General features: G+C 46.5%; 1 long non-coding RNA gene across 1 annotated transcript; it reads right to left on the bottom strand.

Annotated features, from left to right (window-relative positions):
- Positions 1-1315: 1315 nt before the first annotated feature.
- Positions 1316-22097, bottom strand: LOC122376998. Its single transcript, XR_006255740.1, has 3 exons — positions 22008-22097; positions 17182-17378; positions 1316-1449 (listed from the first exon to the last, which is right to left on the bottom strand). It is a non-coding gene; the product is annotated as an uncharacterized LOC122376998 (long non-coding RNA).
- Positions 22098-25946: the final 3849 nt, after the last annotated feature.

A 25946-nucleotide genomic window follows, 5' to 3' on the forward strand; every position in this document is an offset into this window, starting at 1 on the left:
ATAACTTGGCCAAAAAAGAGGTATCGATCTCAAATTTGGTATGTAGATAGAAGGCGGTAAGGACTATCACAAATATTCCGGTTTTTTCGAAATTCAAAAACTTTTTGGATTTTTTGGCTATTATCAAAAAATCTATTTTTTGATTTTGGGGGGTCAAAATCCAAAAATTTCAAAAATCTGAGATAGCAGTTTTGTAGCCCTGTTCATTCTTCAGCTTTTATGTCTGTATCATTTTTCGTTTTGCAAAGCTATAGGCCTGACAGCTCTTCCTGCGAAACCCTTTTTTGGGTCGAAAACGGCAGAACATGACGTCACTCTGACGTCATTTCCGGCCAACCTATCATAGCCTTTGGAAAAATTTTGGTCACAATGTGTAAAATTGATGTCCGGGAGGGTACTGAAAGTTTGGTGACGATCGGCGCAGTGGTTCTGGAGATATATCGAGAAGTCTGGAGGGGGTGCAAAAAATAGCCCTCTCCCCCCCCCCCCCCCACCAGGTCGCGGGTTGCTGAAAGCACAAACTTCTCTATGCTGTATAAGTCTGTGTTGGATGCAATAATATCGTTTGTAAATGTTGATCGCGGCACTCATCCTAATGCAGTTACCAAAGAACGATCTGCAGGCCCAGCCTAACCCAATCAGGTGATATGCGAAACGCTCGAGTCCACCTCGTAACTTTACAGCGAGCAAAGTTAGGTCATTCGATTCGATAACGAGAGACAATTTGCCTCCCTGTGGAGAACTGCGGCCCGTAATTCGAGATGCGCATGCTAAGTGGCATTAGATTTATGCAAACATATTTCGATTAGGCGCTATTATACAGCCAGTAACATGTTTGATATTCCAGTTACGATCAGTGTATCATGAGTGTCCAAATAAATGATCGTTTTTGTCCATTCCTCTAAGGGCACTAAGCAATAGAAAATATTATTTCAAACGCTTACCAATCACTTGTCAATTTTAGAATAAAAATATACAGCACCATGCTAACGAATATGGGTACAGTTGATAAGAATTTAGTCTAAACAGACCAAGTATTTGATATTCCGCTTGAAATCAGCTCTTTCCTCTCATCAATCACTTTTTGCACAAACAGCTTGACCGAACATCCTAAAAATCCTATTAATAATGACAGATTCTTGAAATTTAAACTAAATACACATATCCATGCTTTTTCATGAATTTTCAACAGCAAAAACCTACGACATGCCACACATTGTTGCATGTCATCCTGCAATATTCTATATTTCCTAAATCGAGCTCCTCAATCATCATCACACCGTCCGACCAATCTCGATTATGTACTCACCACATCAATCAGCTGGGAGAGCTTCAGCTTGATCTGCACCTTGAGCGGATCGGTGACGTTCACGACGGGTCGCACCAGCTTGTTGTAGTTAGAGAGCAGGTCGTCATAGAGCCTCTTGGCGTCTGGGTTTCCGGCACAGCCTGCCCGGACCAGGGAGTAGACAGTCAGCACGCGCAATAGTGAGCACACTCGGCTCTCGGGAGGTCGCATCGCACCGCTGCCGTCCGCCCCGGCTGCGACTCGGCGGCGCACTGACCCACACTAGAGCTCCAAGCCCGGCAGCGGCGGCGGCGGCGGCGGCGGCGGTGGCGGCGGCGGCGGCGGTAGCCGGAAAATACAGGCGTGTATGTTATGAATTCGAATCCGGCTCACCCCAGGTGGTTGCCGCAGACATGAGCAAAGAAAAATGGATGATTGGAGAAATACGTGTATGTATGTGTGCAGCTAGAACGGATATTAGCTTGGTCTGCATCAGTGTGATGCTTATTACCACAGGAACATACGAAACTGATGCAAAATCCATACTCCGTGCGTAATTTCAAATTTCATAATTTTCGTAATTTTCGTAATTTTCAAAATGTCATGGAACTCAGATTTGTTTTTCAATAGAAAAACACAATTCTAACGAATAGTGTTTTAACTATTGACAAAAAACCTTCAGTTATTATCTGAGGTATAAATGATAAAGTGCCGTTGATAACTCAACCAATTCAATATTCCTACCACTCTAGTAGCGTATCAGTCAGGGAAAGTCGGCAATATTATGATATGCACTCGCTGTTTTTGTCAATTGTCTTCTTCAAACGCGTACAATTTCTTAACCCTCGCACGTAAACGGTGTTTTGCCACCTTCGCCCATGCAAGGGGGGGTTGGTGCGACCCCCCCTGGCGTTTGAAAACGAAGCGTGGTAGAGCTTAGCGGAAAAGACCATCGGATTGCTCTCAACGAGATCTCGCGATTGGTGGTATATTTTTTGGTCCTAGGTCAACATTTGACCTACTTATGACCGGTCAAAGGTCAAATTTTCGGAAAAATCTAACTTTTTCAGATTTCCGCGCCGATTGCGGCAAAACTGTAAGAGATATCGACTTGAAACCTTCACTATCGTGATCCTTGATCAATTATCTATCGTTTGGTGTGTATTTCGATGTCATAACTCAAATGATGCGTTTTTAAGCATTTTTTATGTCATAGCATGATGTTCTTTTACCCACTTCATCACCATCTTTTATTGAATTGACTCAGCGCCAAGAATAACCTCTTTGACTTCGGTCATAGATAGGGGACGGCCACTACGAAGTAAATAAATAAATAAATAAATAAAGTTAGGAGCATCGGAAGTCTGCAAGGTCATTTGTGCCTTGAGTCACGTCAGGCGTGTGACATCACTGACCTGACCCTGACCCAAAATGAACTACAAGAAACAACTGACGATGCCTGAAATGGATAGCAAATTCAAATTCAGGGCATCAAAATACCCCGAAAAGGCATGCAAGTGCAAGAAGTCATTACAGGTCAACCGAGGTCACTGACCTTACCTTGACCTTTAGTAACCTTCAAAATGTCAACGGACATTTTGCCAATGTCAAATCAGCCAGTTGTGATTATAAAACAATCCATCAGTGTGTCAGGTCAGTCGGCATTTATACCAATGCGAAGCTATCTCCAATTTAGGGTAAATCTGGCCGGAGGTTGTTCCCTTTATGACGTCATAACTCCGTGACCTGACATGACCTTGACAAAAAAATACCAAAAGTTGTGCAAAGGATGCCCCAAAGGGTACTGAAAATTTGAGCAGGCTATCTGGAACGGTTCGGCGTGTAGCTAAGAAAAACCTCAGGGGCGTTGCACCCCCCCCCTACATGGGCGAGGGTTAAGATGAGATATTTGCAGTCGACTGATGTGCTTATGTTAAGTATAAAATCATTTATTTACAGCTTTCAAACCAAACAGCATATAACGGATTCCTAGATAGTAAATAATGTCCTGAGGCCGAGTAACAAAAATATTTTTTTTGGAAGCAGCTTACTCAGACCATGCTTGTTTGTTTTCAATGTTGAATGCAATGTATGCGTACTGCGTAACTTATTGCTTGCATTCGCATAACAATTCATAAAAACTTACCGAGCCACACAACTTTATTCCGACCAAACTTGGTTGAAATGTAAGTTATCTTAATTTGAAAGTCATTGTACAACACCAACTTGTGAAAAACAAATCGGACATGATAATTGCCTAGTCAGAAACAGTCAACTCGTTTTTTACATAACATATATTCGGTAATATATTCCAACGTTTTTATAAGATTACGTTTTTTATGTGCATTTTACATGTAACGAATACATGTAAAAATTATAATAATCGACATCAGGCAGACATAAGAGCTGTTTGAAGCATGGAACTGAAAACTTTTCATCCGCCTGAGAAGATTAGCTCAACAGGCTGGTCCGCGATGATGTGCATCTGCTGAGTCGGGTACACTGTAAAAAAAACTTACAAGCCCCTCGTAGAGGAATTCTCAGCGCAAAAATAACATTGCAGGAGCGTGTAAATTTGGCTAATTTTAGGCTAGTTGCCGAGTAACAAGCTTGTTCGACAAGGCTGTGCCTCGTATGCATACGACCACCGTGCTCCACCTAGTTTGACAACACGCACGTAAATAGCGTGGGTAGTGCGTCTACTAGGTGTCATAATAGCCCCTGCCTGGTAAGGTTACTAGCCACTGCCTACTAATCCATACCCAGTAATTGTACTAGCCCCCAAGGCTAGTAGTGGTACTAGCTCAAGGCCAGTAGTGGCACTAGTTAACTAGTACCACTACTGGCCTTCGGGGTCGAGGCACTGGGTCGACGGAATTCCGTCGACGGAATTCCGTCAACCAGTGCCCCGACTCTCGACCGCCACCCGCAAGTAAACAGACTGAGTAGCGCTGCAGCACATTTATTCGGGCACGAGAACGAGAACGAGAACAATAACAACGCCAGGACAATAACTATAACTTTAACAACAACAACAACAACAACAACAACAACAACAACAACAACAACAACTAACTGAATAATTTGCAATCAGGTTTCTTAAATAACCACCATCAAACATTTGTGATTTTTCATTAGCTCTGCACCGGCGGCAGTCGCGGGGTGAAGGTAGGCCAGGACATATGTACATGGCCCCATTCTTTACCAGAGAAGTCTGTAATAGGCGAAAAAAAACGAATATCAACATTATTATTATCATAAGGCATACCAATCTGGAAAATGATTAAATTAAAGTTGAAGAAAGTGATATATTCCTGCCACAAGCTAGCTTCAGTCCCAAACATATAGCTATTCTGACTTGGATAGACGATAACGGCGCACTTCTGCCAACGACGGGCAACATTATGCAATACTATACGGTTGCATGAGACACGATCGAGCACTTCCACGGGCTTTGACGCAACGGCACTTACAACAGGCGAGTGAGCAAGTTGATCCTGCCATGTCAAGTACATTGTTCACTGTGCAGTCCATCAAATATTTGCCATACTTTGCAGATTCAAGCAAGTTTTTTTTTCTGGGCGAGGCTTACCAACAGAAATATCGCTGGCTTCCGGTATACCTTCATGCCTCAGTCTCCCACAACTTTAAGCAACTCTGCAAACAGAAAAGAAAATTAACTGCTGATTTTAAAATATCAGTGAGGATGGCTTTATTATCTACATCAACTGACTTTTGTATAAGATAAATCAATGTGAGGCAATATGTGTAGCTTACACATTTGGAAAAAAAGGCTAGACAGCAACTGAAAGAAAGTCCGTCTTCCAACAGTCGGAATTCAAACGAAACAGTGGCCCACAACGGTCAAGGGGTGAATTCTATGACGCAACATGTGTTCAGAATATTACAAAATAAATAAAATGTCCCCCATTGCTACGTAAATATCATACAATATAACGTACCTTCGAAATATCCCAGCCCGAGAACTTCACAACGCACCGTGCTCCAACACAACCGCACCAACCGCCGGCAGCCGCAGAACTGAACAATGGCGGCCGGAAATGACGGCCCCGCGCCGGAAGTGAAGGACGCGTTTTAGAAGCAGTCTCAGACTCGTCGCTGGTCACCGTAGCAGGGATTTATGAGGCACTACCGAATCAAAGTCGTTTCGCCCCATTCGGCAACACGAAAACCCTACCAGGACTAGTCCGATGATGAGTTTCCGACTAGGTGGCGTGTGCGCAGGATTATATTTAAAGCACGTGCAGGGCGGTGCCTCATTAGCCGACATAATAATAATATGACACGATAATGAAACACGCATGTAACTAGCATGCAACAAGCTTCTGGCGGATTTAATTATGAGACTATGCGTAGTTTTCCGACACAGCGCGAAATCTGTTGATCAGCAGGAAGGGGTGTTAGGGAAGCATTTAAGTTATTAGGTTACCGTTTGTAACCAATTGTTTCACGAGGCCACTCTTTAACTAACAACCCTCAGGCTGATAATGTCCCTATATATAACAGCAAGGTACAATGGACGACCGTGTAACCCACTCCTTGTCATAGAATTGGCTCGTGACATTTTTTTTTTACACTGTAAAAAAAACTTACAAGCCCCTCGTAGAGGAATTCTCAGCGCAAAAATAACATTGCAGGAGCGTGTAAATTTGGCTAATTTTAGGCTAGTTGCAGAGTAACAAGCTTGTTCGACAAGGCTGTGCCTCGTATGCATACGACCACCGTGCTCCACCTAGTTTGACAACGCGCACGTAAATAGCGTGGGTAGTGCGTCTACTAGGTGTCATAATAGCCCCTGCCTGGTAAGGTAACTAGCCACTGCCTACTATTCCATACCCAGTAATTGTACTAGCCCCCAAGGCTAGTAGTGGTACTAGCTCAAGGCCAGTAGTGACACTAGTTAACTAGTACCACTACTGGCCTTCGGGGTCGGGGGCACTGGTCGACGGAATTCCGTCGACGGAATTCCGTCAACCCAGTGCCCCCGACTCTCGACCGCCACCCGCAAGTAAACAGACTGAGTAGCGCTGCAGCACATTTATTCGGGCACGAGAACGAGAACGAGAACAATAACAACGCCAGGACAATAACTATAACTTTAACAACAACAACAACAACAACAACAACAACAACAACAACAACAACAACAACAACAACAACAACAACTAACTGAATAATTTTCAATAAGGTTTCTTAAATAACCACCATCAAACATTTGTGATTTTTTCATTAGCTCTGCACCGGCGGCAGTCGCGGGGTGCAGGTAGGCCAGGACATACATGGCCCCATTCTTCACCAGAGAAGTCTGTAATGGGTGAAAGAAACGAATATTAACATTATTATTATCATAAGGCATACCAATCTGGAAAATGATTAAATTAAAGTTGAATAAAGTGATAGATTCCTGCCACAAGCTAGCTTAAGTCCCAAACATATAGCTATTCTGACTTGGATAGACGATACCGGCGCACTTCTGCCAACGACGGGCAACATTATGCGATACTATACATCTTCTAAGAAGCTCAACAACATAATAACTTTTGTTTACAAATGGACAACCTTTTTGTTGAGCACACAGCAAATGATACAAGATGCCTCACCTTCAATCAAGCCAAAGAGCAGTTGGGCAGACACACACAGTAATGGCGACGCAACACAAAATGGACGCCGGCTCCCGGAAGCGGGGGGGGGGGGACTCCTTCTGAAAGCAGCCACAGACTCCTAGGTTGTAACATGCGACGAGGATAGCTATGAGGCACATCCTCATAGCCATCCGAAGCCGCTTACCACGCAAGCTTGCCAGCACGTTTACCAGCTGCAGGCGTTCGTGACAACAAGCGGGGTTGCACGCAAGGTTATCCGTTTAGTAGGTGCCAGCCGGGGCCTCGTCAGCTGAGCTAATAGCGAAATGACCTAATTGAGGGACACGCTAAAAACTGGCCGAGAACAAGCCAACGGCGGGTAGCACTGTGAGGCTGTGCGTAGTTCATTAACACTGCGCAAAATTAGGTTCCTGAACATGTTCTCGCTCGTAGGCATTTGTTCCACAAGCGGCATTGTTAACGTGCATGGCTCTGACTACTAATGTCCATATATGTTGTAACGAGGAGCAAGGGAGGCACTCGTAAAAAATGCCTAATTTCAAAATTAGCTAGTGATTTTTTTTTACAGTGTAGCTTATTATATAGTTACCTACTGACAGAAGCTCAACTTTACGCTCTCTGTATCTGTCTTTCTCTCCGTCTCCGTCTCTGTCTCTGTCTTCATCTCTGTCTCTTTGTACCTGTCCCTGTCTCTGTCTCTGTCTCTGTCTCTGTCTCTGTCTCTCTATCTCTGCATCCGCCTACGTCTCCTTTTTTCTCCGTAATCCCCATCTCCCTCTCCTCTACGCCTCCCTCCACGCCATCCCTCCCCGTCTCCGTCTCCTTCTCCCTCTCCATCTCTGACTCCCTTTGCGTCTCTGTCGTCGCATCAGCTGCCCGAGCAGACCGGTTCCAGAGAATCGATACTACCGCCCACCTGTACGCACCGCCGCGCCGCCGACGCCGCCCCGGCAGTGTCCCCCCCCATCCCCGCCCCTTCCAGCAAGTTTCATCCAGTCACCTGTCGATTCCCACAAAGCATGAGACGTCGACCTCATGACGCGCAGGTCGTTGAACCAGGAATAAAACGGGGTCGCGACCTGACGCTGCCCAACATCATCGCGTGCTGCAACCAATAATGATTTTGCAGCTTCGAACAGTTTTTTTCTTCTTCTTTGGGAAGCAATCACATTATGAGTGCCTGCGTTGAAAACGTCAACTCAATGACACAAACGTAGAAGAGACTATGGGAAAACCTGTTTCCAGGGGGAGACATGGAAATTCTGTTCGCTATGCAGAATGGATAATTGGGCTTGGGCAAGACCCTAGAAATTCAGCAATTTCAGTTGTCTCCTGACACCGCCCTAGGATAGACTGTTCGCACCGAAACAGTCTAACTCAATTATAATGTCAAAAAATAATCAATTTGTTTATAAGCAGCAAATACCCCAAGAATGTGCAATTATGTACTGCATAGCTAGAATCAACTGAGAGGTGTTTTTCTACTGCCACCTTTTATGCTATCCTCTAATCGGAATGTCATTGGGCAGCGAGCATCTGTCGCCGTGTTTGGGGCTGGCACTGGTCACTGTTGGAGTCCGGCCAGCTCCGATCGGGGGATATTGTCACACCCGAACACCAACACATGGCCTCGACCAGCTGGGAGCCAATCATCTCCATCGGCCTATCGTGGAGTGGACAAGGTATTGATGGGCGGTTCGAATAGGATTTGAGCGTTATCAACGGCATCATATTCGCGCTGAGGTTCCTTGAAGAACTTTTCAAATCAAGCATTACACTTACCATGCATAAAGAACCAGTGAATCCCTGCGAGCATTACACCCTCCTAGCCACAGTCACGCACATTAGAGGCAGCCGCTACTCCCCTAACCGCGTCAATCACTGTCCTCGCCCGATCGCCAGCTCCGCGCCTCCCTCCAATCTGGTGGCGCTCCCTCCTCACCCAGCGACCCCGCAGGTCACCCCGACGCCCTGCGGCGATACGCGGCCGACACCCTGACCCGCCCTTCGGCGTCCCACTCTAATGAAGCGGAACGGGCCAAACGACGCTGTACCAGCGCTGGTGATACATGCCGAACAATGGCCCGAACACAGATAGCGCTCGGGGTAATCTGGCTCATGAGGCGGTGGTGTTAGCGTGACAGAGAACGCTGATTATGCGGAATTTAAGCTTAGATAGCCTGGTTTATCGGTGTACGTTCTGAAAGAGAAATGACAGGACTGAAGCAAATGGCAAGACTTATCGTATGGCTAGTTCAATAAAAGATAAATGAAGCTAGCAGCTAACTAAAGAGATACAAATTAACGGCATGTACCTAATCTTCGCAAAATTAGAATCCTAAGCAGACCAGGCTTCAGGATTTTTCTTGCGATGTACGAACATTAAAACAAGGAAAGGAAAATATTTGTAGACGTCAACATTGCTCTATCAAATGATAGGCACTGTACGCATTACGCAATATTATGCGTGTAGCAGTTTTCAGCCAGCGCGCTTTAACTCAGATACGTAATTATGTCCCAGTGCCAGGTTGTCAGCTGTTTTGGGCATCGTCAACTGGATCAACGGCCTCAATTGGCAAAATATACACGACAAAAGTCACAATGTAGAAAAAAAGTCGGTTAGAAAGATGAGAACTAACCATTCAGGGCAGCTGTATGTCGCAAGAAGCCTTCGTTGGATTGCGCATGACCATGCATGCTAACAGGACATCGTTCGTGTTTGACAAAGTAGTGCACATATCTGGGAGAAACACCCGTAAAGCAGATGACACCAATATTATCATTCACAATGTTTCAGGGCCGTATTTACTCAGTCACGGCGCACGTCCCCATGCGGATCGGCGGCCCTGCGCGGCATCGGCACTGCGGTACAGCATACCTCCGCAGGCGCTTAGTCAGTACTGCCATCTATCGGCTGGCATACAAACTGTCCAGTGAGTCCTGCGGTACAGTATACCAGCGCAGGCAGAGTTACTCGAGACAATTACCTATGGGCGACAATTAAAGATCAAACTGCAGGGTTCTTCGTAACGAAGCCTAGGCATTGACATCCATGTCGAGTTTCTCTGTCTATTGTCTGTCTATCTAGCGATTATTCTGTAATATGTCGTCCTACGCCCTCAGGCAAGGCTTCCTGCATAGCGAGTCGGAGCTCACTGAGCCCTCTGTCGATGGTTGTTCGAACTGTAGCTTGGGAACTCCGTCCAGATGACGCTAGCCGCAGCTCAAGCTTCGTGCCCTGGGCGGATCGGACTGCTGCTGTCGGGGTGCTGCCAACATGTATAAGAAGCACTAAGCAGTAACCACCCGATTGCGGCTGTAATCAGCATTTAAATGCAGCTGTTGATTAACCCGCGCATGACTGGGGGGGGGGGCTCTACAGAGCCCCCCTCCCGTTTTTCGGCAATACCTATCTAAACCGTTTCACGGATCAACACGAAACTTTCAGTACCCTCAGCGGCATCAATTTGACACCTTGTGTTAACCCTAGCCCATGTAAGGGGGGGGGGGGGTTGATGCCCTGAGGTTTTTCTTAGCTACACGCCGAACCGTTTCAGATAGCCTGCTCAAATTTTCAGTACCCTCTGGGGCATCCTTTGCGCAACTTTTTTTTGTCAAGGTCATGTCAGGTCACGGAGTTATGACGTCATAAAGGGAACAACCTCCGGCCAGATTTACGCTAGATTGGAGATTGCTTCACATTGGTATAAATGCCGACTGACCTGACACACTGATGGATTGTTTTAGAATCACAACTGGCTGATTTGACATTGGCACAATGTCCGTTGACATTTTGAAAGTTACTTAACCCGGCAGGCGGTGGGCCTACCAGCCACCTTCCGCGCGGTGGGGGGGGGGGCACTTTTTTGCCCCCCCCCCCCCGTATCTCCGAAACTACTGGACGGATCCGGAAAATTCAAACGGCGTTCGATAGCCCTGTCAAATTTGTCGAAGGAAACCAAATTTCATTGACCTCGGGGTCACCGATGACGTCATAGGTCAGGTCAAAGATAAAATGTTTCACCGTTCACGGGGCTTCTAGGGAAAGCGCTATAACACCGAGTAAAACGCATTTTGTCGAAAATCAGCGATAAGGCGTCAGTTGTCTAGTACATATGTTGCTATTAGAGGTCACTGGTCATACCAGGTCAGGTCACAAGTCAGGTCACCAAAGGTCACCAAGGGTCACCACATGAGCCCAACTTTACTAAGGTTATGCGATGCATGTTTTATGGCCAGTTTTTCATTTCAAGCTCAATGGTGTTGGTTATAAGACCATCAGGTACGGTTTAGGTCACTTTCTGGTGGAGGTCAGGTCAAGGTCAGGTCAAAAAGGTCAAATTTCAAAGTTGATATTTTTGCATAAAATGGGTATCGATTCGATGCAGCTCGTCACGGGGAGTCTAATGGTGGTCTTTGTGTTGCGCTACGAGGTCTAGAATTGCTAAAAATTGAGTTTGAAAATTTGACGTCATCAATTTTGAACAGTTTTTTCGCTATAACTTGGCCAAAAAAAGAGGTATCGATCTCAAATTTGGTATGTAGATAGAAGGCGGTAGGGGCTATCACATATATTCCGGTTTTTTTGAAATTCAAAAAACTTCTTGGATTTTTTGGCTATTATATTCAAAAAATCTATTTTTTGATTTTTGGGGGTCAAAATCCAAAAAATTCGAAAAACCGAGATAGCAGTTTTGTAGTCCTGTCAATTCCACACCTTTTATGTTAAAAACATTTTTCTGTATCTCTAAAGCTGTAGGCCTGACAGCTCTTCCCGCGAAACCTTTTTTTGGGTCGAAAATGGCAAAAATGACGTCACTCTGACGTCATTAGCGGCCAACCTATCGTAGCCTTTGGAAAAAATTTTGGTCACCATGTGCGCTAGCTGCTCCCGGGAGGGTACTGAAAGTTTGGTGACGATCGGCGCAGCGGTTCTCGAGATATATCGAAAAAAACTAAAGGGGGGGGCAAAAAATTGCCCCCCCCCCCACCGCCTGGAAGGTTAAGGTCAAGGTAAGGTCAGTGACCTCGGTTGACCTGTAATGACTTCTTGCACTTGTATGCCTTTTCGGGGTATTTTGATGCCCTGAATTCGAATTTGCTATCCATTTCAGGCATCGTCGGTTGTTTCTTTCAGTTCATTTTGGGTCAGGGTCAGGTCAGTGACGTCACACGCCTGACGTGACCCAATGCACAAATGACCTTGCAGACTTCCGATGCTCCCAACGCATCATTTTTAGAGTTATGACATCGAAATACACACCAAACGATAGAAAATTGATCAAGGATCACGATAGGGAAGGTTTCAAGTCGATATCTTTTACCGGTTTGCCGCAATCGGCGCGGAAATCTGAAAAAGTTAAAATTCAAAGTAAAAGTTCGCTACCCTCAGGGTATCTTAGGCATATATCAAGGAGTGCGTAAACCAAAAACGAGCCTGATCGGACTTGTCAGTCGGCGGCCAGAGCCTAAATTCTAAACAAACAAAAATGCCGATAATGTTTACTTTGACCTGACCTGTGACATCATCAGTGACTTCGAGGTCAATAAAAATAGGTTTCGCTCGACAGTTTTCAAGGGCTATCAGACGCTGTTTGAATTTTGACGATCGGCCCAGTAGTTTCGGAGATAGGAGGGGGGGGCTGTGGAAAGCCCCCCCCCCCCCCCCTCAGTCACTCGCGTTATGGAAAATACCCCAGTCATGCGCGGGTTAACGCGACAGAACAAAACACAATCAGCTAATAATTGCAGTAGGCAGGACGTTATCATGACTTTCAGATCATAGCGTAGGCAGAAAACACTTCGTGTTCATAGCGAGTAGCGAATAGCGTAGCGTAACGTAGAATGGGACCAGCAGTCGGCAGTGTCCCCCTTAATTAAAGGTGTTCCGCCGCCACTGAGGCAGGTAGCACTATGTAGGGGAAGCGGGGGGAACACCGCCACTGTGGGAAACACCGCCACCCCATCTGGCGGCGAAAGTATGAACTATAAAGTGTAAAAATCCGTTATTTCCTATTAACCGCACGAAGGTAAGCGTCTTCTGATTTGTGTTCCGGTGTTTCAGTGTAATCGAAGCTCATTGTGGGCATTTAAAGAAAAATGCACATTCTCTTATAAAAATTCGATGAGTTGGGAGCACTTTTGAATGTCTTTAAGTAGAGACTCATTTTGATTTACTTGATTACATCGAAAAATAACTGATCGGCTTTGTCCAGTAAGATAGGTTTGCTTGAACCGTGTAGTACATTCTTGCCGCTGGCGATTTTTGCTTGTGATCACTTATTGGGGAACACCGCCACCCCGTGGCGGTGTTACCCCAATTGAGGTTGCGGTGTTTCCTGTTCGTAGCGTGATAAGTGATGAAATTCCAAAGACACGCTTTATTTATGTTCGTAGATGTTCCTAAGTCGGGAATAAGCAGCTTATTTGACTTTTTACTTTATATTTTTCATGCATCCCGACCAAGCACTTGCCAGCTGTATAAAACTGGCAAACAGCTGATGAACCTATACCTATTTAGGTGTCCATTACCGATTATTTGCGAAAATTACCACTTACCGACAGGAAACTCATCGCACGCGATCTCTGAACAATTAAAAGCTTTCGTAGGGATGGGTTGGGTTAACATCAACACCGGTGGCGGGGTTACCCACACAATTTGTAGGCGGCAAATATGCAAGGTATTTTTAAAAGTCGTGATACATGAAAACCTTTTAGGAGCATGCAAAATAAGTACCTAAAACACGTGAGCAAATGTTTAAATATTGTAACCAAGACAATAACTACCAAGAGACTTCACACATATTCTCTCATTTTGGCGAAAAGCTTAGGGGGGCGGTGTTACCCCCGCCTCCCCTATATGTAGTGTTACCTGCCCATGCTATGAGCAGAACCTATAGGTAGGTGCAGCAGTAGCATCGCTCAATCAGGGCAAAGTGGCGTCGTTACTTCCAACATGGTATCTCATTCTTCCAAGGAGCATTGCAACTTCCGCTAGGAAGATTTGAAGTTCCAGTATAAGGTCCATCGTCACCTCAGAGTTCAGGTAGCTATCACAGCTTCCGGATACCGGTATCACATTTGACATTACAACATCCAATTGATCACGTCGAACCTACCGCCCGGTTGGGGCATATTAGCTATCTGTCAGGGGGAGTGTGACCTTTTTTAGCGGCATTATATGGGTACGTTAGTTGGTATTGAATTGATACACGTCGATGAAAAAGGCAGATAAATGCAGCAAAAAAATATGCGACTCTAATCCCTTGTAATCACAAATATCTAAATAAACGTTAGCTGAATCTGAAATGTTAGAGATGTCACCAACAAATATGAGAGCCTCAAACCATATATATCATAATTGGCAGCTATTCGATGGAAAACATACCTTTTCCGTAGGGCAAAATGCAATGTAGGTATCCGATGAACGACATATGCAGTAGTGGCCACACCCTCTAAATCGACCGTTCAAGGATTCCGAAAGTGAACGTGGGTAAGGACGATGCCGAAAGCAAGCAAAGACAAAGTAGCCACATTCATTGGCTTCCAGTCCGGTTCACTGATAGCGGTGTGCCCCAGCTTCTGATTCTCCGTGTTCCCGCTCCTTCCATCCATCTTCGACATGGCTCGTCCATTCTGGCGTGCGGCCATTATTTGTCTGGTGACAATTCCCGTGCCTTTTCTCCCTGCTGGCCTTCTTATTCCTCTCTCCGTGACAGTGGCAGTCTTTTCTCTCCGCGCCAGCACACGAGAGCGGCTCGATTACCAATATGTTATTGATGACCTGCTCGTATATTGTGGACCGCGACCTGGGAAATTCTGTCAGACATTAACCGTTGCTGTCGTACTTATCCGTCCGCGAATAACTTCTAAAAGCTAAAGAAGATCTTTACAGTTACTGCTGATAGCCAGCCACGTCCTCGGTTGTCTTCTCTCAACGAAACACAACAAAAGCTATATTTTTACGAAGCTACGTTATAGTAAAGACGTTACAATACTAACGTAGTGTGGTTACCGTGCATATCTTATAAGACAGCACTGACGCCACGCGCTTGTGCTAACAAATCACTGCAATTATGAATCCAGAAAACCCTCTCCTTTGTTGCCAAACTTGGGATCAAAGTTAGCAGAAACTGCGTAAACGGCCGGTCGGATTTCCGCTTTGACAGACGCTGCCCCAGAGGCCTGCGTGTGACGCCAATTAGCGAGGAGCGGCTGTCGAGGATGAATGGCCGGCGCGGCGCAGCTCTTCGTGAGCTGTCCCAGCCGTATGCTCAAGTTGTGCTGATTTGACGAGCCTTCCGCCAATTAGACAACGGAACGAGAACTCAATGCTGTTCGGGACAAGTGCATATTAGTGAAAAAAAAACCGTCTATTTAAAAATGCCTGGCAGAATTATACATGAAAAGGTTGAAAAATATTTCGCTTAGTTTTTTTTTTGACATGCTATAACAAAGCTATATATACTATATAGCTTTTTTTGGAATATCATACAGCAGAGGACTGTGAATATGGTCTTCTAATCAGACACGCACAACTTTGACCACACATAAAAGTACGGTGACGAACATCCTGGGTCACAATCACTCAACCAATCAGCTCTTTTGTGTCATCTTTATTACATACAAGAAGCATGTGGACTGGTAGCTGTAGATCTAACGATTTAACTCTTCTGTAGAATTTTACTACAGCCTACCATTTAGAAAAGTTGAAACGGCAGACGATTGAAAAGATTCTTTACGAAACCGTCTCACATAGTTCGGGGAAGGTTCCATCGATTCGCTGCAGTCAGCACCGGCGGCCGGACCAGCCTGCAGAGCTCCAATCGCGGTACGGGGGAGCATCCCAGTCCCGAGGCTCGGGCAGGCGCTCTGGCCGCCCCCATCGCGGCCCATCGCTCGCCACCGGCCATCATGGGCGACATGGTTCCTGAGGCCCGCTAAAAAGGTTTTACTTCCGTCTGCTATCGCCAGGAAGGGAAGAGTGATGGGTGCGATGACGTAAAAACTCGCTAATGGTCCACAGATCAACCGTGCTCGGAGAATTCCACCGACAAAGTTTGGTCATAAGGTTTGGCACGCCGGGCTAGTGTCACTAGGTAAAATGGGAATTATTCGAAGATATCCTTTTTTTAACGTTTATTCAATATAAGCACATCATACATAGGGCACTCACGGCAGGCTGGGTAACGAGGCTGATCTCTCACGTGATCGAAGATATCCTATACCTTATAGCATAGGATAATATGCAGCACCTGAGCTGGATGATATCGATGAGGTAAGCTCAAATGTGTACCTCAGAAATATTTGCTTTAGCAGCACCTTGTCCTCCAAACAGTCTAGTAGGAAGGTTTTAAAAAGAAACTCCGATAAAAACAGCGCACAAAAAACAGAAGTCACCCTAAAAATAAACCTTCAAAGTTAATACCTTTTTCCTCCCTGTCCCCATCCACCTTATCGCGCTATCTCGGGCCCTCCTTGCGCGGCATTTTTCAGCTGTTCGCCGGGCGGGGTCGGCGCAGGCTCCGTCTGAGAGGAAGCCTCCGGCGTCGGCCGGTGGACGCCAATTTCCCCCGGGTGCCCTCCTGGCCGGCACTAACACGGCCAGACACGCTCCGCCGGGAGGGGAGCAGAAGAGGAGAAAGAGGTGGAGAGGTGGTGGATAGTGCGGCGTGTTAAGCTGGTGACGTGGGATTATAAAGTGGTGTAGACACGATAGGGGTAGAACGTGGCATGTTTGATGCGTGGGGTGCACAAAACTGTGCATGCACTATTTTATAGACATATGAAGGATGTGGGCTGAGGGACCTAATCTAGCAACCCAGAGAAGACATTGATTTCTAGCCATCAACACCTGTAAATACCAAAAAAGCCGAATAAAGCCTGCTGAATATGCAGATTCTATAAACACACTGTATGCTATAAATCGCATGAGTTCTATCACACACATACACATACACTGTTTTCCCTACAGAATTAATCCTACCCTAAGTTGTGTATATAAGTTGCGTACGGAACGTAGAGACTACATACCTTTGACATGGCTGGACAATCTGATAAACAATAATCGAGCGCTCACAAAGCAGCTGAATTTACTAGATGGGCCTTGACTGTCCGCGAGGTGATCAATTATGTGCTCCTGATCGACTCCAAACCCATCCGGCCCTCCATCTGCACACATTCAGCCGGCGAAATGGGCCTCAACTGGGTCGTCCGAGATCAATCAACCCCATAAAATCATCGAATCGCCACGGCGTTCGAGAAACTGACCTGTGAGCAGCAGTAGCAGGAGACAGAGCCATCTGGCCAGTAGCCATCCCCCGATCGGCATTCCTCCGGGACGGACGTCACACGCCGCCGACTGACCAATCAGCGCGCCGCGCCGCTCGCCGGTCGGCCAATCAGCGCGCCGCGCCTCATACCTCTGACGTCATCCGCCGGCAGTTTGCATGACATTCGGCTGAGAACTGAAAAGGTCAAATAAAAATTATCAACAATAACCTAAATCAAATGCCACAAATCGAAAAAGGCGACATTGCATGAAAGGAAATAAGCTTAAACACAAAATAAAGCCAAGAAGGTCTACCAGCAAGACGGTAAAAGAATATGAATGCATTACACAATGAGTGTAAAGGAGAACCAAAGCCAGAGAGGCCGTCCCGGTGGCATGTACTCCTATAAGACCTGTTGGGACAGCATGTCCTGCCGCTCGAACGGTCACCCAAGAGAAGATGTATTGTCCACTGAGGAGCTTTCCTCAACGGTTGTCAGGTGGACCGTTCACCGCCAGCCGTGCCAACTACTATGTAATGTGAGGGAGGGTGCGGCTTGATAGGTCCTAAGGAATGCAGGAACGGATGATTGTCAGATGCACTTAAGCGCTTTAAATAACAAGGACTGGTTGCACGTTGGTGTTATATTATCGTTCCACGTTTTCAACGTCATACGAATTTAGGATACCAGGAAAAGTCAGCTAGATTGCAATCTTCCTTCCCAGCACCTGTCGCACTTTCCATCACCTGTGTTACATAACCGAAATAGTGTGATCCTGAGGCGGCTTTGGAGCGTCGTGAGCTTATCACCGTGCTGTTACCACCTGAGTCGACTCTCGCACGTTATGGCAACCTTTAGGAAGTTGGCTCCGTTCGCGACCTTTGACGCCGGGTCAATGGGTTCGGGTGCCGATCATGGTCGGAGACACTGCCCAGTGCACTGCGTGACTGCATTAGATGGGTCTGTGAGGGACTGGGAGACCATCGATGACAATTTGTAAAGTCAGCTTCACTTTTCGTGGCCCGCCATCGACAGTTTCGGAAAACCGTCGTTTTGAGAATGAGAGACGCGCGGAGTATAGTTTAGAATAAAATGTAAGACATAGCAAGCTAAAAAAAAAATACCCACTTCAAAAACTGTAACTCGACAATGCGAACAGCAATAACAGGCATAGGGGATCAAAACTACCCGAGGATCAAAATAAGTTACCACCAAAATAGTAGCGTGTAAATGATATAGATCTCCCACACCCCATTTTACGTCCCTTCCGTTCTTTTCTTACACACCTTTCACCACTCATCGTTCCATACGATTTGGACTCCTGGTCACTCAACACGACCACTTAGGCCCTCTTCCTCTTCTGCAGCTTTCCTCACTTTGGCCTCCGCTCGCTCTTCCCGACCCTGGCCCTCTCTCTACTCTGCATTCCGCCACACTCTACCTGTCAGTTGTCCGTTGTTTCATTGATCGGCAACCAGCTCAGCCGTTGCGAAAACCGGGGGACGACTAGGAAGAGGATAAGAGTAAAAAGGGAAAAGAGAGAGAGTGAGAGAGAGAGAAAGAGAGAGAGAGAGAGAGAGAGAGAGAGAGAGAGAGAGAGAGAGAGAGAGAGAGAGAGAGAGAGAGAAAGAGGAGGGAATAGGAAGAGAAAGTTAGGGAGTGAGCGAGATGTGAATGAGCACAAACGTATAGTACCTACAATACCTATGTAAATGGTGGCAAATGTAAAGAAAGAATAAAGTGTGAAAGTTACATAGGAGGCAAAGAAACTAATAAAACAATACAAACAATATCTTATTACGTTTGTATATTGTTCGCGGAGGATATTGCAATAAGTAGCATGCAGTAGACCATCATGGGATAACAAAGTAACCTTATTGTGTTTGTCACCATCGAAGCATATCTCGAGGAAATGAAGTTACTTCTCCAGACATAAGGTTTCTAACCACCCACGCGCGGACTGCATTTTGAAGATATGCCAATATGCAGCTAGTTTTATTAGTTCAATACCAATGTTCTTCGCTCAGCACTTGGCAAACAAACAAAACGGTAACAGTATGTTCTTATCTTGGTGGTAGAGCTATCAGTTGAGACAGTTTTTAATCATTTGCTGTTCAAGCGGTTCATGGGAAAATGCAAAGCCGTATAGAGGAGGCAAAAAACACCATAAGATTACTGATGCAACGATGCACTCGCGCAAGACTAAACTAAATCCAATCCAGGCACCACGACCTCTGAGGTCTATCTGGATAATTCAGGAAGGGTCCCTGGGTGGCCGTTTCGGACCGGTGGCATCTATGGGACTGGAGAGGTCACTGGTCGGGCCCAACTATTGACTTGCCGAGCACCGGAAGTCAGAGCTCGTGGGCGCGAGTGCAGCTCTCTGAAAGACGAGGTCAGGCAGAGTGCCTGTGGGAAGGAGGACGGATGAATTGTATACTGGGAGAGATGAATGAAAAGTATTAGATAAGACAGGGGAAAGGGAAGATAGACAAAACTCGGACTAATTGATTCAATTAGGTATGCCCAAAGCTCCTACATATGAGACGCCAGTGTCACAGTTTTGACACCCCTCCCTCTCCACAGTTTCTCTGGAGCGCGTCTGTGACTGCTGCTTCTCACCGTATAACCAGCTGAAGAGCGGCCAACATGTGGTCCGTCAGTCAACATGTGTACGTCAGTCAAACATCCATAAAATCATGTTCAATATCAAACACTATATTTACATATAAGAAGTTGTCGCGTTTCACCAAAACGACTCGGCGATCATCACTATTGCAATCGCTGCCGCCTGCCTTGAAGGCCACCACCTCCCGTGCTTGGCCAAAGTTTCCGGCGAGTTTGGCGCTTTAGCGGGACCGGCGGTATACTTCCAAATACCAAACACATCTTACTTGAAGTTCAAGGTTTATGTAAAGGTCAGCCGTCTCCACGGCGCGTCGAAATTTATCCACGATGTTCAAAGGCAGAGCGTTTATGGCTTTCGGTCAATGATTCGGAGTTGCTCGTTCACAGTCTTCCTGGGCTGTCGTATCAACGGGCATTTGTCCTAAACCAGCGTCGTTTTTTCACTAGCCTCACCAATTTTCACTGAAGTGGGTGCAACTGAAGAAACGTAAACTGTTAACACTTGAGGTAGTTACGTGAAGACGTCTTTCGGTATCGTGACATTCAAACACTTGTTTCTTTTTCTGCTGTATGCATACTTAAATTATATGTGATGGAAGTATCTAGATAGCGAGCAATGGTGATGCAAAGTAGTTCGCGAGGACAGACCCATAATTGCCACGACATGCATGCATGCTCTAAATGTTTCGACAACATGCAATTATGCATTAAACCAACTCTAGAAAAGTTCACAGCCTAAGGGTCTGAATTTAACATCACTAATGCATGGATATCGAAACTTCGTACCACCTCCAATTTCTGAACTTTGCATCAGAGCGCCGATTACGACTTCAAACTGTCGATACCACTTTGCAAATTATCGACACAGCCACGACCGCCAATCGACAGAGCGAACTCAGCGAACTTCCAGCGCTCCATGACACCGTTCCGACAAAACAGCTCGAGCGGGGCCGTCTCAGATGGTCGTGCTCGAGACACTTCAGAGCTGAGAGCGCTCCCGGCGGCTCCTCGTCGGGTTCTCGGGTCATTGCCGAAAACGTCCCAGCGAGTCGCCTCCGCGTGGCTGAAGACAGTTCGTCGTCCACGACAGTCGAGCCGGGGACGGAGACGACGGCGGTGACAGGCGCCGAAAGCATTCGATGGAGTCAGTGCCGGGTGAGGAGTCTGGAGTGGGAACTGGAGCTCAGGCGCCCATACTTAGAATGCAATGAAAAGTTCCCTTGTCAAATTGTGGGATGCAGTGTGAGTTGATACAGCCTATTGTTAGGTACCTAAGTAATGTGATAGCAAATGGCTGCGTCGAGAGCTATGGGGACGCAGTTGTTCGAGCACCATACATGACGCCTGGGCGTATACCAGCTCATTGAATCCAAATATTGGATTCAAAAAATGAGATTTTTTTAATACTTGCTCACAATAATCAGCCTGAATGAGATTCGGCCTTTGAACTTAGTTTTATACCTATATCCACTGCATTTGCGTATTACATACATAAGCATGCAATTCATATCGCATGTGAACAGGAAAATAAGTGTGTATGAACTAAGATTCTATTGTAAGCAGTCTCGCCATTCATATGAGATGCCATCCACCATAAAACAGTGGAGCACAATTGATGGTCAACCGCCATGTTCAAATGCCGAGCCGACAAGCTGCTATTTGTTACCTTCTTTATGTCGATTATTGACCTAAGGTAAGACAAATTTCCCAGCGAGCTAAAGAGATCTTGATAAATAGTACGGTTTGCTGGCTAGCCTTCTTCCATTTTGTTTAAAATGCTAACGCCCAAAGTTTCTTTAGAACACTGTTTTTTTTTTTAGAGACAGCCCTTTAAAGTCACTCGCTAATCGCTATAGGGAGGCATTTCACAATTCACGGCATTGCAGACAGCATAGAAGCGTGGATACTTTACAAGGTGAGCGAGGATGAAATCCCTCTTCGACCAAAAAAAATGTGGTCTGAATATGCATTTTGGATTGTAAAACGAGAGGGTGACATGTGTAGGCACAATAGGATGTTAGTTTGCGTTTCACACCTCATAATGGAAAGTTTTGGAGGAAGTTTATCAACCTATAAATGTACCCATGCAAATATCTTGCACGATAGAAATATGTATGAGAAGAATGACATGCATCTGAAGAATATGTAAAGCGCAGCCAACTGACCTGACCTGACATTACAATACTTATGCTGACCTTCAATTACACCCGTGCCTGGACCATTCCAGTCAACACGAATCGTTGCACGACACCGCAGCTGTAGGTATTTAACACACCACTGACTCTCGGAAAGTACCGACACCCTGACCCGGCCACCAGAGCAGCTGCCCGCCGCCCGGCCCGGCCGGTCAAGGTCAACCAAGGTCACCGTCACGTCAGGGTGCGTGGGGCCCGTTCCACGACGCCTGACATGACCTGACTTGACCCGATATTGATATTGATCTCTCTATCGCGACTAATAAAGAATGTATGGTATTACTGATTATCTACTATCCAGCTTGGCACATACGCATGGAAAAGAACATCAGCACGACATGATCGTAGGAGATCCCGGAAAACAGAGCTTTTAAAACAATTATCTAACACCATGAGTATTTCTTACGATGAAACGTGCATTCAGCATGTTTCATTCATTTTATAGCGATCTCACTGCATTGTCCACCGTCGTCGTGCCGCTAATAATAGACCACTAGAGCCAGTCAAGGCTCATGGGCAGCCCTCTTGAAATGGGCGACGACAGAGCCCATTTGGTCCAACCGGCCGTGCAGTTACAGAGGTATCTACGGACCAGTGTCACCGTGTCGGTCACACGAGGCATTTCTGAGTTCCTGAGATCGGCGGGGTTTGAGATAGAAGAATGAAGAGAGAGAGAGAGAGAGAGAGAGAGAGAGAGAGAGAGAGAGAGAGAGAGAGAGAGAGAGAGAGAGAGAGAGAGAGAGAGAGAGAGAGAGAGAAAGAGAGAGAGAGAGAGAGAGAGAAAGAGAGAGAGAGAGAGAGAGAGAGAGAGAGAGAGAGAGAGAGAGAGAGAGAGAGAGAGAGAGAGAGAGAGAGAGAGAGAGAGGAGAGAGAGAGAGAGAGAGAGAGAGAGAGAGAGAGAGAGAGAGAGGTGACGAAGGACCATATAGGAGCGAGCGAAAGAGGAGAGGAAGGGGTGATTGTTGTTGCGGTATTGCAGATGCGGCATTGTGGTTATATGTAATACCTTCGTCTGAAATCACCTGCATCCATCTGGACAACTCCTGGAAGAAATGACTACATCGAAGCGGGTTGGTCGTACCGACTGTCGCATTAGCCTCGGATGGTAGCAAACTGTGTGATAATGCATCAGTCTAGTGGAGTGGAAATGAAACAATTTCCGCGCAGCCGTCACAGCAGAGCTCTTATCTAGGCAACTGCAGCCCGCTCTCTGCTAATGCCTTTCCGATTAGAATCGGAACCCCAGCCACAACCAATGCCGGCCGACAGACTCATATTCCTGGTGAGAATGGGAGCGATATTGCTATAAAATGCAAATGAAAGGGACATCAACACTGTGGAAGCCGTGTAAATCAGTCTGAGGAAATAAGTTGCGATTGATGATAAATCATTATCCATTTTTATCAGCTCAGGGTAAGTGATAATATAACATTTAATGCGACGAGAAAAACAACACTTTATTGTTAATTTATACCTGTTCTGGCGGCAGTAAAAGAGTTATCTCATTTAACATTGCTAGCTTTGTGTTATTCTGATTTCATTCCGGCACCCACTGCCGCTGACGGGGTCGTCGGTAGCGGTGACTGCGCTGCCCCTGCGATGACGGTGGCCGCGCTGGTAATGGTATTGGCGGCTGCGGCTGCGGAGAGGATGCGCCGACCGCACCCCTCTCCCTGATTTGCTCTCCGTATAGTGCAGCTCGCTCTGATGAGTAAACAAGACGACGGTGACGGTGGTAGTGGCCCTCCGTCGCCACAGAGACATTGACGACGGTGTATCACGAGACGTAGCTCTCGAGAGTCTGTCAGCCAGTTTCGGCTAAAGTAATGTTGGTTTCGGCTGCGACTGGGCACATGATTTGCACGATGCACGAAGAAAAGCATGCGTTGAAAAGAACATTCACACTCAGTCTCGTTTTCGGGTGTGAAAATGAGCTGCCCAGTCTTAGTAATAGCGGCTTCGGCGCTTACAAAGACCTTGCTAATATTTCCGGAGATTTAGATCTTGCAGCCAGCCCGCTGTGTCGGGTCCGCCCAAGCGGCGTAGGCTGCGCCAGATTCGTCTCAGTGAATAATGATCGTCGCTGTTCGCCGCTGCTGCGTCCTGTTGGCCGTCACTGAGTCATGTTCGCCGCTGGTGCGCCGTGTTCACTGCGCGGCAAATATTAATGGTCGCGTAGGGTTGGGCTCGGCACCATTTGTGTTCTGAGGAGTTTAGTTAGAGCCATTGGGTAGCGCGATTAGCCGCCCAGGCGGCCCTGTAAACGACGCACCACCGAACTCTGGTGGGTGGAGATAGCCATTGAAAAATAAACGCTGTGCCGAAGTACCATTTGGGAGGCAATTCCCATAATCAGTGACAGGCAATACCAGTCAGTCATGTGGCCGGGTTCAGCACTTGAAATTTTAGACATGCATTCACTATCTCGACGTAATGCAACACGATAATCTCGGCCACACTAAACGCAGCGGGGGACCAAAATTCCGCGTATGTGCTTGGGAGAATGCATCTCTGGAACTTATAGGTCGTAAGACATGTGATGGATCTCGTTTCTTTCAAACGCTTCAATATCTACAGGGCTATGTGGGGCTTCAATATCTGATGCCTCCTTCCCTCGGATAGTAGACGTAGTGGAAGGAATGGGAGGGGTAGCTGGGAACAGAAAAGGGGAAATAGAGGGTAGATGTATCCGCCCGAGGAAAAAGGAGTAGCAGCCGAATCCCCAGACCGGTTTACGAGGCAGTGATCTCCTGCATGAGTGCCGCAGACGCGTTGGAGTTGGCACGTGTACAGATTACGGAGCCAGGCCGCTGTGATAGCCCGCAGAGCTGTGATACGACGCAGAGTACTGCAGGACGACTTTCGAAGGAGTGGGTCCATCTGAAGAGCGTATCAGCAGAGAACGGGGGCTACAGTTGGTCCACTGACAGCACAACGGTTATGGAACACATTGTAGAGGCATTAGTGAAGTGAGGTGAGGCACCGTGAAGAAAACTTTTCATCTTTGCAGTCATTCCGATTGTTTTCATCATTGCAGTCATTCCTATTGCCCATGTCCGTCTGTATCTGTTTACCCTCATTATCCACCATTCCCCGGATTTTTTTTTTCTCTCGCCCCCCCCTCTCTCTCTCTCTCTCTCTCCTCTTACTCTCATTCTCTGAGACTCAAAGATTCCTCATCACAAATCTACCGCCCGAACCCAAGAGGGAGAGGTTCCCTAGTCACTGGGGACCATCACTCATCACATCAGTCATTAATGATGGAGCCCCGCCCGGTTTTCTAGATTATATGACGCTCACAAGCGGGACAGGCGGAACGTGATCAGACAGATAGTGCCAACTTTAGCGAGCCAGCTCCGCCGGAATTCGAGAGAACCGGCGACGAGAACGAAAATATGAAGGTGATTAGGACACGTGATAGTGTACTAAATCGGGCGACGGCTGCTACACTCAATTCCTTTGGTATGATGATAGTTACAAGAAATCGCAGAAAGTTACCAAGACAAGAGGTAACTAGCATTCTTAGCAACGGAAGAGCAGAGCCATGAAAAGCTGAGAGAGCTGATCATGATTTCCATTTTGAACAGTTTATGCCTGAAAATTGACAGCGACATTTAACCCGCGCACCGACGGGGGGGCGGATATCCACCCCCCCTGAGGTTTTTCGCGAATAGCGGGAAAACCGCGGCGCGTAGCGCCGCGAAATTTGGTATGACTATAACCTCATCAATTTTACACATGGTGTGCAAGTTTGAAATTCCTACCTTTTAAGGTCAGGTCACCAGGTCACTTTGAATGACCCAACCTCAAGTCACTTTTTTGCAACTTTGTCACCGTGCCACAGCTACAGTAGATGTCGGAGGCCTTTGAAAGTCGCAGGATATTATTAGGTCATTAGTAGCTACAATTTGTGTATCTCGGAATTTTGATATCGGTGAC

The sequence above is a fragment of the Amphibalanus amphitrite genome, unplaced genomic scaffold (assembly GCF_019059575.1).
Source record: "Amphibalanus amphitrite isolate SeventyFive unplaced genomic scaffold, NRLGWU_Aamphi_draft 002444F_arrow, whole genome shotgun sequence".
Taxonomy (NCBI): domain Eukaryota; kingdom Metazoa; phylum Arthropoda; class Thecostraca; order Balanomorpha; family Balanidae; genus Amphibalanus; species Amphibalanus amphitrite.